The following is a 14,077-nucleotide window of genomic DNA, read 5'->3' on the forward strand; positions in this document are numbered from 1 at the left end:
CTTATGTAGGGAACATTTTCTTTTCAAATCATAGGTGTTTGGGCAAGTTTATATAATAGCTCATGAAAAGAATGACTTTTGTATTTGTTTTTTAAAGACCACATCTGTTTTATAATGCACTAAAGCGTTATTGTCTTTCAGAGTTTAAGAGGCTAAATAAAATTTAACCAAAAATTGAATTAGGCCTGTGAGCTAGGGATTTCCTTCTTAGTACTTATTCAGGTACCCTGGGAGGAAGACTTACTGGTTATTCATTTCTTACTTTTTACAGGAGCTTTTCAATTAAATTTTCTCTCATGTTTTTCTTCCATTTGAAGCCTTTTCCATGTGCTCGTTTATAGCCTTTATCTGAGGAAATGTTATTCCCAATAGATAGCGTATGTACCAGAACAACGGTAACATCTTTTTTACTAGAATTTAGAAAAATAATTTTTGAACTCAATATTAATATTAATATTCTCCTAAGGTATAGTGATGGTCATTTATAGACACTGAGATATAATTCTTCCTGCCTTCTCTGCCCTCTGTCCCTGAAAAGATTGCCTTTATAGCATGTTCAGATAGTCATTTTTCTACTTTTTGAAACTAAACAACATTGTAACAGTATAAAAAACTTAAGTGTCCTTTGGCATAAATTCAGTGAGTCATTCCTAGAGAATACCTCCCACTTAATTTTATCTTCTCCAATAAAGATACAGTATTCATTTAACATCTCTGATATACTGCTCAGGAATTCTGTTAAGCATTTCTGTATGCCAGGCATAGTGCTTAACAGTTGTAGAGGCCGGGGAAGCGGCCTTGCCCTCAAGGAGACAGGTGAGTAAAGCCAGCAGATATAACAAAGTGTTAAGTGTTTCGATACAGAACACACTACTCATCCTTTCTATTCCACAATTCCACAAGTATTTATGGAGTACCTACTGTGTCATGGCATTCTGCTTGACTCTGAGAATTCAGCAGTGAGTAAGACAGACTAGATTCCTTTCCTCATGAAGCTTTTAAGTCTCTGTGCAGTCTCACGAGGCCATGTATGAGGGAATTTTGCACTGATATTTTCTCTACTTGGAATGCTCTGTCTTTGCATAACTGATTTCTTTGTTCAAATGTCACCACCTCAGAGAATCAGCCTTTCCTGTCTTACTTAATATTGTCCCCCTCTCCCAGTCACTGTCTATTATACTACCTTGGAGTTCCTACAAAGGACTTATTACTATCAGAAATTATATAATTTATGTACTTGTTTATGGTCTGCCTCTCCTTTGAGAGCAGGGACTTGCCTGATTTGATCATTACCATATTTTTAAGTGTTTGAATGGTGCCTGGCGCATTTTGGGCACCTAACAAGTATTTGCTGCATGGAAGAGTCAATGATTGGAGTTATGGTACTGGGGAAGGCATTAACAAGGTAATTTCAGATAGTGGAAGTGGGTAATCAGAGGAGGTATACGGAAGGAAAGAGTTAGGGAGGTCTGGTGTCTTACATTATTCCCACTCCCCCTTTACCTCACCCTTCCTCATAAGTGCCTATGCTTAAAGCCCTTAATTTTTATGATTTCTTGGCCACAGGAGATACTGTTTACATCCTCAAAGTTGGAAATCCGAACATCCTAAAATTTTGCTTGACTGATGACCTCTCCCTTATGGTTCTTAAGCTTTATTCTTTTCACTAAGGCAAAATGGCAAAATATCCACAGATTTTTCTGTGATGCAAATAGTGTGCAGTTGTGCTTTTTTCTTCCTTATTTTGTGCTCAGCTTATGTGTGTAAAAGCATATGATCTTATTTTTGATAGAATTTTTAAAAATTTATTGATATTTTTCCTCTAGTAATCTTGGAATGGATGTCTGGGATTCTGATGAAGATGCAAATCTCCCATCTAATTCTATGGAAGAATCTGGAGATTGGTCCCCAAATGAAGACTTTCATGGGTAAAAGCAACATAATTGTAGATGAATATTTTATGATAGTTTAGATACATATTAATGATGATAGAGTAGGGGAGAAAATCCATGGGACTGGGTGTCAGGAAGTCTGCATTCAAATCTTGATTCTGCCACTTCTAAATTGTAGGTAATATAGAGCCAATGACATAACGTTTTCAGGCCAGTGTTGTTTAATGTATAACATAAAGCATTGGACAAGATCAGTTAGCCTTTCTTAAGTTGTATTTTAAGGACATATGAAACTAGTATTTTATGAGGTATTATTAGTTTTACAGGAATAAAAAGTGTTAAGTCAAATAAATTTTGGAAATGCAAGCTGATGTCACCATGAACACTAGCTTATTAGAAGCCCTTCAAATTCCTGAAGTAAAGAAATCTATTAAATTTTATTGAACCCAGCATTTCCCTAACTTACTCAAGTACAAAACTGCTTCCCCCCCTGACAGAACTAGCATTAACATGATATGGAAGACTAATGTTCTCCAAGCTATTTGGCAAATATTGAATTAGGTAATCTCTCTGATCCCTTCAAAATTTAAAATGCTATGATTCTAAGTAATAATTTGTATTTATTCTACCAATGTAATCCACGAAGTGGATTAAGGTTATCAAATGTTACTAGAATTTCCTCTGACTTACATATATATAGATATATATATGTATATATTTTATATACATATATATCATATATATTTATAAATTCATATGAAAGAATTTAAAATTTTCTTACAACCTTTTTTTCTCTATCTTTCCAAAAAAATTATACTCTTCTCCTGGCATTTTTTTTATAATCACAGGATACACAATACTATTTTAAATCAAGAGGAATATTTGGCACTTGAAATTTCAAACTGAAATATGTAGCAAGAAATTGAGATGATCTACTGTGAACTGATTTAATACAAGCTGGACTAGGCAATAGTCTCCTGTTCTCCTCCTTTTTCTCAGCTTCAGATCTCACCCCAAAACATGAAGCATTTTGCCACCTGAGTGGTACAGCTTTTACTCTCTGCCCCACCTGCCTAGAAGGAGTCCTGACTTGAGCAGGGCCAGGCACTGCGGTAGGCATTAGCTAACATCACAGGATGTGCGTGAGCTGTGTGAAGAGTTGTACAGAGCTCTTCTGTTTACCCTGGCAGCGCCTGTCTGCTCTGACACAGGCTCTTCCTGCACATAATGTCTGTACCCCCATTCCAAGGAAGCATTTGTTTATCTTCAGTGAATAAAATCCTTGTGAAAGTCTCAGAATTTGGTGCCAGTAATTTTGTTTTCAGACACTGAAGGGTTTCGTTGTTAATCTTTGTTTAGGTTGTGTTTTGTTTTTATGAAACTTTCCTTTTCTTGTTGCTAGGAAACAAAGTTCTAACTTTTTAGTCAATTATAGTATCTCATCCTGGGTCTTTAAATAGTTATTTCTATTCTAAATGCTATCTGTTCCTCTTCTCGACCCTTTCAAATTGGTATGTTTTCTATGTCATGGAAGTTTGGCAGTTCCTTATGAAACTAAAAATGGATTTAGCATACAACCCGGCATTTGCACTCTTGAGCAGTTATCCCAGAGAACTGAAAACTTGTTCACACACAGAAATGACATGAATGCTCATAGCAGCTTATTTATAAAACTAAAAAACTAGAAATAGCCAAAATGTATTATTTACACCAAATTATTTTATATTATAAGCTCCATTAGTAGTTCTTAGGAGTAATTATATAAAAATCAATACATGTTTTCTTACTTTGTCTTACATGAAGTTGGTACAATAATCTAGCATGTCATCAGCCATATTTGTAAGATTACTTCTTTAAGCCATCAGATAGATTATGATAAAAGTGATCTGGTTATGACATTTCTCTAAATGAAAAAATGTTGTGAAATGTGTTGTGGTCTAGTTTTTAGGAGAAAAAATTACTGTTTAATAACAACACACTTGTGTTTGGAAATCTACAAGTTAATAGTTACAGGAGAGATTTGGGGGCTCATAAGCACAAACAAAGGAGAAAAATGAAAATGTGGCACAATTCAGTTCAGGGGACATCACAATTTATGTCCTGTTGAGCTGAACAAAGGGAGGTTTTGCTAATGGCATAGATTTATCCTTTATTATTCAAATACTTAGTATTTATAGCCTGTTTTCCCCCCAGCAGGACTGGGAAAAGGTCAAGGCTTCTTAGTGACCAGCACCCTCGAAATGATGTACAGATAAAGGATTATGATTATGTCAACAATGGATGTTCCCAGAGGCATGGGGATTTGTATAAACACAGGTGTAGTGACAGCATGCCAGAAGAAAGACACCTGAGAAATTGGGATTTGGGTAACAAAGGACCAGGACCAAGATGTTCATTCTTTGCTAATCACCAGTGTTATGATGTCTCTCAAGAGGAAACAGATTTCAATAACAAGATACGTGGAACCAGACCGAGACCATTTCATGATCCCCAGCCTCACAGTGACTGCCATGAACCAGATACTGGAGATGATTTTGATTTTGTTAGCAAAGTTGATGGACAAAGGAGACATTCCATTCAGAATCATCAGACCTATAGCAACTGTTGGGAACAATTTCCAACAAAAGATTATGGTTTTATCAACAGAAGCTGGGGACAAAAACGACGGCCTTTCTATAACCACCATGAGTACCCACTTTGTGGTGATTTTCAGGACCAATTACTTGTACAGAGTTCTCATTTTCTCAGCAGGGGTGGTGGTTTCCGAAGGCAAAAACCCTTCTACCAGAACTGTTTTCATGATGAAATGAATTTGGAAGATTTAGAATATACCGATGTCATATCAGAGCACACACAAGGATCTCTACATGACCATTCCAACAATGATTTCTCAGAGAAAATGTCATTGAAAAAATATGTTAATAGAGGTTATGGACAAAGACTACCACCTTTTCCAAAGTTTAAAAAGCGAAGGCATTTAAGAGATTTTGATTTCAACAGTGGAACAAAACCATGGCATATATCTTCCTGTAACCACCCATGTAATGATCCACAAGAACGGGTTCTTTTGGAAGACTTGGATTTTGAACAGGAAACATCCTCACAAAGACCACGGTCTTTTCCGGACTCCCCACTTCCTGATAACATAAATCCTGACTGGCATTTAGATAAGTGAGTCATTTTGTTTTGCACAGTAATTAACGGTACTTGACTCCAACAAAACACTCAGACTTCTTCCAGATTAGGTATTTGTATAAAAGTGGTATAAATTATCACCCAAAGCTAAAATTCAGATTTATTCTTATATAGATTTAGTTTGTGATGAAGGTTTATTTCTGATGCTGTGAATTATAAATTTACCTTTATTTCCCACGATTGCAGTAAATATACAAATTAGATTTAAATGGTTTAACCTTTCACTGTAAGCTAGTAGTAAAAAAACAAAACAAAACAGAAAACTAGAAACAGATTTCTCAGAGAAATATTGTGGCTTTTAGATAAGGATTTTTAAAAATATAGTGAATCCTTGAACAACAAGGGTTTAAACTGTGCAGGTTCACTTATATGTGGATGTTTTACAGTATAGTACTGTAAATGTATTTTCTCTTACGATTTTTGAATAACATTTTCTTTTCTCTAGCTTATTGTAAGAGTACAGTATATAACACATGTAGCATAGGACCACATGTAAGTCAACTGTTTATGTTACCAGTAAGGCTTCTGGTAAACAGCAGGCTGTTAGTAGTTAAGTTTAGGGGAGTCGAAAGTTACGCGTGCATTTTTGACTACACAGGGATCAGCGCCCCTAACCTCCAGTTGTTCAGGGATCAACTGTATTCCTTCTAGCTGTCCTACAAATTATTTTTTCTTTAATTTTAATTCCAGTATGGTTAACATACAGTGTTAAATTAGTTTCAGGTATACAATAAAGTGCTTCAGCAATTCTGTATATTACTCAGTGCTCATCAAGATAAGTTTAGTTTTTTTAATCCCCATCACCGATTTCACCCTGCCCCCCACCTACCTCCTTTCTGGTAACCATCTCTTTGTTCTGTTTTTTGGTTTGTCTTTGTTTGTTTGGTACAGATTACTTTTTTTTTTTTTTAAGATTTTGTTTATTTATTAGACAGAGATCACAAGTAGGCAGAGAGGCAGGCAGAGAGAGAGGAGTAAGCAGGCTCCCTGCTGAGCAGAGAGCCCGATGCGGGGCTCCATCCTAGGACCCTGCGATCATGACCTGAGCCGAAGGCAGAGGCTTTAACCCACTGAGCCACCCAGGCGCCCCTACAAATTACTTTTTAATACACACACGCAGTAGTCCTTTCTGCCCTGCAGTAATCACCTCTTGGTGCCGTTAGTTGGGAGCGTCTTCAGGAAAGCAGGGACTGCAGTGAAACTGAAGCGCAAGGCAGGAAGAGGGGAGGCCTGCCATCTGAAAGGGAAAGAACGAGATAAGAAACGAGATAAGATAGGAAAAGGGATAGAAATAAAAAGACAATCCAGGAAAATAGAGCACTGTGCTGGGATAGAGAGTAAGACCATAGAAGAGGGGGAGGGTTTGGGAAAGGAGATGAAGAGTGGAGAGTTACTTTCATTTCAGAATGTTTCCTCCAGTTGTACATTATTCTACACGTACCTGGAGAGATGTGAATTTTACCCGTGGGCTATGGGCTGTCCTGGTTTTACTCAAAAACTTTTCTTTTTTTCTCTCCTACCTTTTCCTACCAGCATCTTCCCTGCCTTCCTCACTTTCCTCACGTCTCAGGGCCTATGGCACTGAGAACTGCAGATACAGTGTGGTCAGAGGCAAATACTGATTTAGCCGCAAAACCATCCTTTTCAGTCCTATCCCTGATTGCTACCAGTGACATGTAAACATGTTAGAAAACAAGCATTTCGTGAATCCACAGGTATGCAGGGTTTTTATACCACCTTGGCAGATCCTGGCCACTGCCTTTGGAAGTGACTATCACTTCTCCCTTGTTGTTTGGGGATTCTAAAACCAGTCAATCAGTTCATCTTCACCTGGGTTACCAGTGGCTACTAGTTGGTACTAGTTAAGCTAGAACTTTGTTTCATTTCTTTTGTAATAACTTTACTCTATTCCCTGATTATTATGTCTTCTATTGGACAGGGTAAAAGACAAGATTGGTCAATAGAAATCTCTCACTCCGGGGTGCCTGGGATCCAGCCCCGTGGTGTTGGGCTTTCTGCTCAGCAGGGAGCCTGCTTCCTCCTCTCTCTCTCGCTGCCTGCCTCTCTGCCTACTTGTGATCTCTGTCTCTCTGTCAAATAAATAAATAAAATCTTAAAAAAAAAAAAAGAAATCTCTCAACTCCTCTTAGGACAGCTTCTCTGTTACTGATGATGCTCTGGATTAGGAGGATTATAGTATTCAAAGGAGGGTGTGTTTGGCTTTCTTTTTCTTGTTCTTGTCACTCAGTACCAGATTTGGGGTCAGGATTATAAGCATCCTATGTGAAAGAATAGAAGTTTCAGTATAAAAGGATATTCCATACTGATTTAAACTACTCAACAGAAGTCAGATTGGAGTTTTTGTTTTAAATTACGTAGTTTTTCTTAATTTACTAACTTCTTTAGCCATTGACAGGATGAACATGGCTCAAAGGTATTCTGATCAAATGAAGAGACCTAAAGGAAAAATTGAGATAGACCAAAAGAGACCTTGGTTTGAGGGGGAGAAGGGCAGATGACAGCCAAGACAGGATTTCACCTGACTCTTCTTTCCACTTACCCATTACTGACTGGCCCAAGTATAACAGCATATTAACAACTTGGAGAAGAAGGGACTATAGTAGGAAAAGAAATAAGAATTCTTTACAAACACTATCAAATATTTACATTAAAAATATGCTGGAATTATCCCACAAATGTATATTTTAGTAAAGGTTAATTTAACATACATGAAAAGCAAAACTTACAATTTAAAACAGGTGAGTCATTAGCCTTCAGCTTCTCAGTGTCAAAGAAATATTCTAAAAGAGACTGTCTATAAGCTACATAACCCACTGATTTGCTGCTATACTGAAATGATTCTGCTAATCTAACTTCATAATATAAAAAGGAACAGGCAACTATAGCTGCTATGGACCTAATTCTCTCTGCAGGGTAAAGAGGGGCCTACCTCCTTTCATGGGAGATGCATTCTTACTTTTATCATGTTGCATCATGCAGGGATTCTGCTCCCCCCTTCACCATTTGACTGTCGGTGAAAGGGTATACTCACTTCTTCTAGCACAGTGCCCCCCATAAAGTTTGAATCCTGTTCTGTGATTATAATTAACACTTGTTTCTGCAACACTGGCAAAATGATGACAAGTGTTGAATGTTCTGTAATGGGCACATGGGTGTGTATTTTCCTATTGTTGTTTATGTTTGAAAACTCTAATAATAAAAAATTAAAAATAACTGTTTCTGTTACATTATTAGACGGGTGTATCCAGAAGATAATCGAAGAATACATTCTTCACATGGATTTAACCGCAGGAGACAGAACAGACTGACAGCATATTCTTCACAGGAACTCCCATCTTCATGTGTATTCCAAGAAGATGGTTCAGTTGACTATTGTGGAGGCAGAAATCCAAGAGATATGGAACAGCACAAAAGGTCATATTTTTAAGCTACTGATTATAATTAGAGAATGCCTGTCAATTGCAGAGCTGGAGAGGGAGCATTATGACTTACCATTAGAAAAAACTGCAATTGGTGCTGAATAGTTCACTTTAACAACCGCCCACCACTTATCTATATTTGCCCCCTTTGCATTATTACTGGGCCAAAAATCATTTCATAATAAAATAAGTTGTATGTCGGGGCGCCTGGGTGGCTCAGGGGTTAAAGCCTCTGCCTTCGGCTCAGGTCATGATCCCAGGGTCCTGGGATCGAGCCCCACATCGGGCTTTCTGCTCAGCGGGGAGCCTGCTTCCTCCTCTCTCTCTGCCTGCCTCTCTGCCTACTTGTGATCTCTGTCTGTCAAATAAATAAATAAAAATCTTAAAAAAAAAATAAGTTGTATGTCAAAAGGTAACTTATGTTACTACAAAATTAGCCATCTATATCTTTCAATTTTTTGTAAGAGTATTTATAAAGAAACTATAATGTAGAATATATATAATTACTGCCTTTTCAGAACTGGAAATTTGATTTATTGAGGCTCTTTTTTTAGTTATTAATTGCATTTCTGGTTGCAAACTTTATAAAAATTAATTTCTTTGTGATCTTTTTATTCCTTTTATGAGTAGTTATTGTGGGCATACAGCAAGAGATTATAGCTTCCACCTAGCTGATTAAGCTACAAAATCATAGAGTTCAAAAACCCATTAGAACTAAATTTTTAAGTCAATAACTCTCTTATCACTGGTAGTGACAGGAGAAGGAAAAATCCATTGTAGACAGGAATAAGGAACCACCTGAACTTCATAGAATTTTTAAAGTTTCCACGTAGGCTTGCATTATGGATCACTTACCAGCTTTCCTATGGGTTTCTACCAAAAGCACAGGGGTAGTACGCTGGCAGAAATGCTGGGAGAAATCCCTCTGAGGCACACCAGGTCTTCACTGAGTGCTAGGCAGTGGCTCCCCAAAGGCAGACAGAAATCTCCTGAGGCACAGAAAACTGACTAAAAAAGAAACCCTTGAGGAATGTTGTGGAAGAGTAAGAGGAAGCTTTGTAAATTGCCCTTGAGCTGGCCACTGGAACAGGCTGCCAAGTGACATATGGCAGTCCGGCGGAAGATGACCACTTACCTGAGAGCCAGTAGAAGGAACTCCATGGGATGCTAAAGTAGTCTAGGTCTTTGATACTCAAAGTGGGCCTGACAGCGGCACTGGCGTTACCAGGCAGCCTGTTGGAAATGGAGAACCTAAGCCTCACCTCAGACCTACAGAGTTATTTTTTATTAATTAGAATTAATTTCTATTTCAACAAGATTCCTAGGTGAGTTATATACACATTAAATTTTGATAAGCATGACCATTTTTTAAAAGATTTTATTTATTTGAGAGAGAATAAGCAAGAGAGAGAGAGAGAGCATGAGCAGAGTGAGGAGGGAGGAGTAGAGAGAGAGAGAAGGAAGCAGACTCCCCACTGAGCAGGGAGCCCAATGCGGGGCTCGGTCCCAGGACCCTGAGATCATGATCTGAGCTGAAGGCAGATGCTTAACCCACTGAGCCACCCAAATGCTCTGACAAGGATAACTTTTTAAGGTGTATTCTGATCCTTAAAATTCTACTTAAATAGTATGTGTGATCAGTCGCTGGATGGTGAGCTATACAGAAACTAAATGCATGGTCCAAGAAGGAAACATTCAATTTAAGTAATGCAAGGAGGTGTCATTGAGGAACCAGGAGTTGAGCTGGCCCTGAAGAGCTGGAGGAAGATACAGGTCATGTCAAGAGATAATGAAATAAGAATACTGAACCAGAAGTAGTGGTATGGACCAGCCTTCCTGCAGTGGAAAGGGAGGTTAACTAGGACTGTTACATCAGTTCCTGCTAAAATACCCCTGAGGCCAACTTTTCAGAAAGAAGTAAGTCACTTACCTTTTCTGAGGAGCTTAAGCTGGATGCTGAATAGAAAGGTCTGAGGTCTAATGCAGGCCTAGGCCTAGGGCTGCAGTAGCACAGGGAAGCAGCAGTTTATTCTGACTTGGAGATGTGAACTTGGCCTGTCCTGGCCAAGGCTGTAAGAGGCACCTTGTTCCCTCTTCCTCTCTGGTGTCCCTGCCATTCATTTTTTTGTAAGAGATGCAAGATACAGGAGCAGGCCTGAACTAAACCTACTGCCTGAAGGCTTCACTGCAGGCATTCCAGCTGAGCTTTGAAGGTAGAGTGGGGCAAAGGTGTTCAAGTTGAGCAAATAACCTGAACAGTGTTGGGTGAAGAAGCAGTCTACCCTGTCTGGAGTGTAGGTAACATCAGAGAGGTGGAGTGGGATGTAAGCCCAGAGAGAGCTCACAGGCATGGTTCAAAAAGCTTTAATGTCTGTTGGAGTGTTTGACCTTACTTTGTAGGCAATGGAAAGCTACTGGCCATTTTAGTTAGGGAGCAATGTAATAAAGCTTTTTTTTTTTTTAAGATTTATTTGAGAGAGAGAGGGAAAAAGAGAGAGCAGAGGGAGAGGGACAAGCAGACTCTGCATTGAGCATGGAGCCTGCTGTGGGGCTCCATCTCACACCCTGAGATCATGACCTGAGCCAAAATCAAGAGTTGGATGTTTCAGAGACTGGGAGCCACCCAAGTGCCCCAAAGACTGTTTTTTATAAAGCTTATTCTGGCATTAATAGATTGGAGACACAGCTGCCATTCCTGGCGTCAGATCTTCACTAGGCTGATAACAGTAAGATTAGAAAGAGGAATCAAAATGAAAACTGTTGCAAAGGCAAAATGGGCACGTGATGTTGATGAAGTCCTAGTTACTTGACACGGTGGCATTGAGGCATTAATTATGATACAATTCAGGAGGCGGGGCAGATTTAGGAGGAAAAATTGAGTTTGGTTTAGGTCATTCTAAATACACACTGTTCCCCACCCAGCTCCCAGGGTTACCTCCCCTTTCTTAGAACTTCATTATAAGGAGTGGTGCTGTTTCTTAGGTGACCGAATCTCATTTGTCATTGACTGATCCATGTTCTCTGGTGAGCTTTGCTATTCACTATACATTCAAAAGGGATATAAAAACAAAAAGTTAACCCAGGTCCTGATGAAGGGTATGCCATCACTGTATCACCATTTTAAATTTAGACTTTTAAAATAGATAAATGCAAAAGGTATAGCAATGCTTCTATCACATGTACAGTCTTAAATGCCACTTTTCTAGAGAAGGTTCATGGAGATACTCCTTTCCCCATTATTAAAAAACCCATTCTCCCTGTGATAAAACCAAATGTACTCAGTTGTATTAGATTCATGTACAAAATAAAAACTTGGGTAGTTAACTACACATTGTCCTAAACGCATAAAATAAAATAAACAGATGCATGTTCTCTTAGGAAATCTAGAATAGAGAGCCCTTTTTAGAATATGAGGCCAGTTTGCGAGCTGCTACAGCATCCTGATTAAGGCTCTGGAAAGAAGTTGCAGACTGATGACATCTTGGAAGTAATGACAGTTTAAATAAAGAATATTCCCTGGCAAGATATAAGTAGACTGTAATGGATAGAAAACACCCTTTATGTTTTAGTTAATGAGACACTGTGGTAGGTTCAATCATTGTGCCCAATGCTTCACTCCTCTTCTGTATTAAATGAGTCATCCATTTCCTTCGCCATATGACCTAGCCATTCCTCCAGTGTTTCTCCAACTTGCTAATTGTTGGGCTTGGTCATATGACTTATTTTGGTCAGTAGGATGTAGATGAGAGTGACAGAGGCCTGTCCTGGCCAAGGCTGTAAGAGGCATCTTGTTCCCTCTTCCTCTCTGCTGTTCCTGCCATTCATTTTTTTGTAAGAGATGCAAGATACAGAAGGAGGCCTGAACTAAACCTATTGCCTGAAGGAGAGCTACCCAGCTGACGCAGATCCATGAACTTGAAAATCAAAGTGGATTGTGGCTTACCACTTAGAGTATATTACCACTCTAAGGTTGTTATAATAAATTTAAAAAATAAAACTCACAAACAGAAAAGAAACATGGTTAGTGAGCACAACTAACCATAAGCAGCTGTCCTATTCTAACAAGATAGCAACTGTTAGAATCGGAACCAGAGAGGGATCAAACCCTTCTGGGTGAAATTCAGTTCATCTTTCAAACTGACAATAAATAAGAATATATTTTGATAGTAATTTTAATATAATATGGTAATCTTTGTGAGCTATTAAAAAACTAATATTTAGTTTAAGATTCAAATGTACAATTTGATTATGGAATATAATCATCAAAATTATGTTGTATCATCTTTGAATCCAGATTACATTTTCCAAAAGTCTTTCATCAGGTGTCTTGGCCTCAATAACAATCATCTCTGCCTTCACAAAGAAGGCAACAAAATCTGAGGAATAAAGTGAAATTCTGAGCTGAGATCTTAAAGAAGAACAATGTCTAAGAATATTTTAACTTCATATATAACAAATAATAGCAAGATGTTACAGTATCTATGGCTGTTTTTTTAAAAAATTTCCCCTCACTAGAAAGACAGAGTACTGCCTGTGTCTTTTTAGGTTTGAATGTATTTTTAGACACGTGCTGTCCAGTGCAGTAGACTAGTTATACATGGTTCTCCATCACTTGAAATGTAGCTAGTGCTGATTAAGATGTGCTGTAACTGCAATATATATAACAGCTTACAAAACTTAAAATGAAAAACAAATATTAATAATAGTTCTTATGTGAACTACATGTTGAAATGATAATACCTTGGATATAGTCACTTTCTTAAACTCTTCTTAGTTCTGTGGTTTGATTGCACCTTCTTTTACTTGTTGACTGATAGAACATTAGAGTGAAATATACTTTTTTTTTTAAAGATTTTATTTATTTGAGAGAGTGTGAGCGAGTGAGAGAGAGAGTGAGCATGAGCAGGGGCAGAGGGAGAGGGAGAAGCAGGCTCCCCGATGAGCAGGGAGCCTGACATGGGGCTTGATCCCAGGACCCTGAAATCATGACCTGAGCCGAAGGCAGACACTTAACTGACTAAGCCACTCAGGTGCCCCAGAATGAAGTATACTTTTAAAAACATCTATTTTGCATTTTATATTTCTTATTAAAGAATTGGGTAAGGTGAAAATTTCTCTCTCTCTCTCTCTCTCTCTCTCTCTCACACACACACACACAGAGCCTACTTGCATAACTTCATTCTTTTGTTTACAGAAGTAACCATTTCTGATGTTTTCCCATTATGAGTTCATAGAATAAATTTCCCACCTTCTAAGGAATGGTGGAACCCAGTTTAGGTGAATGGCCAGGAAGGAATGGTAATCATTTATAACCAGTGGCCAATTCAATATTAAAATCAATTGACAGTGACCCATTTTATTTGGCCCTTCTCATCTAGAATGGCCCAAAGCAGATTCCTGAATCTGCCACAAAACCATGTTTCCCTGCAACAGAAATGAGATCAGATTGTGCCAGCTGATCTCCATGAGTTGAGACTTAAAACAAGTGGAATTTGACTCCAAATACCTTAATGGATTTTTTTTTTTTTTGGACCCAGGCTGTAAGACAAA

The sequence above is a fragment of the Martes martes genome (assembly GCF_963455335.1).
Source record: "Martes martes genome assembly, chromosome: 14".
In the NCBI taxonomy this organism is placed as follows: Eukaryota; Metazoa; Chordata; class Mammalia; order Carnivora; family Mustelidae; genus Martes; species Martes martes.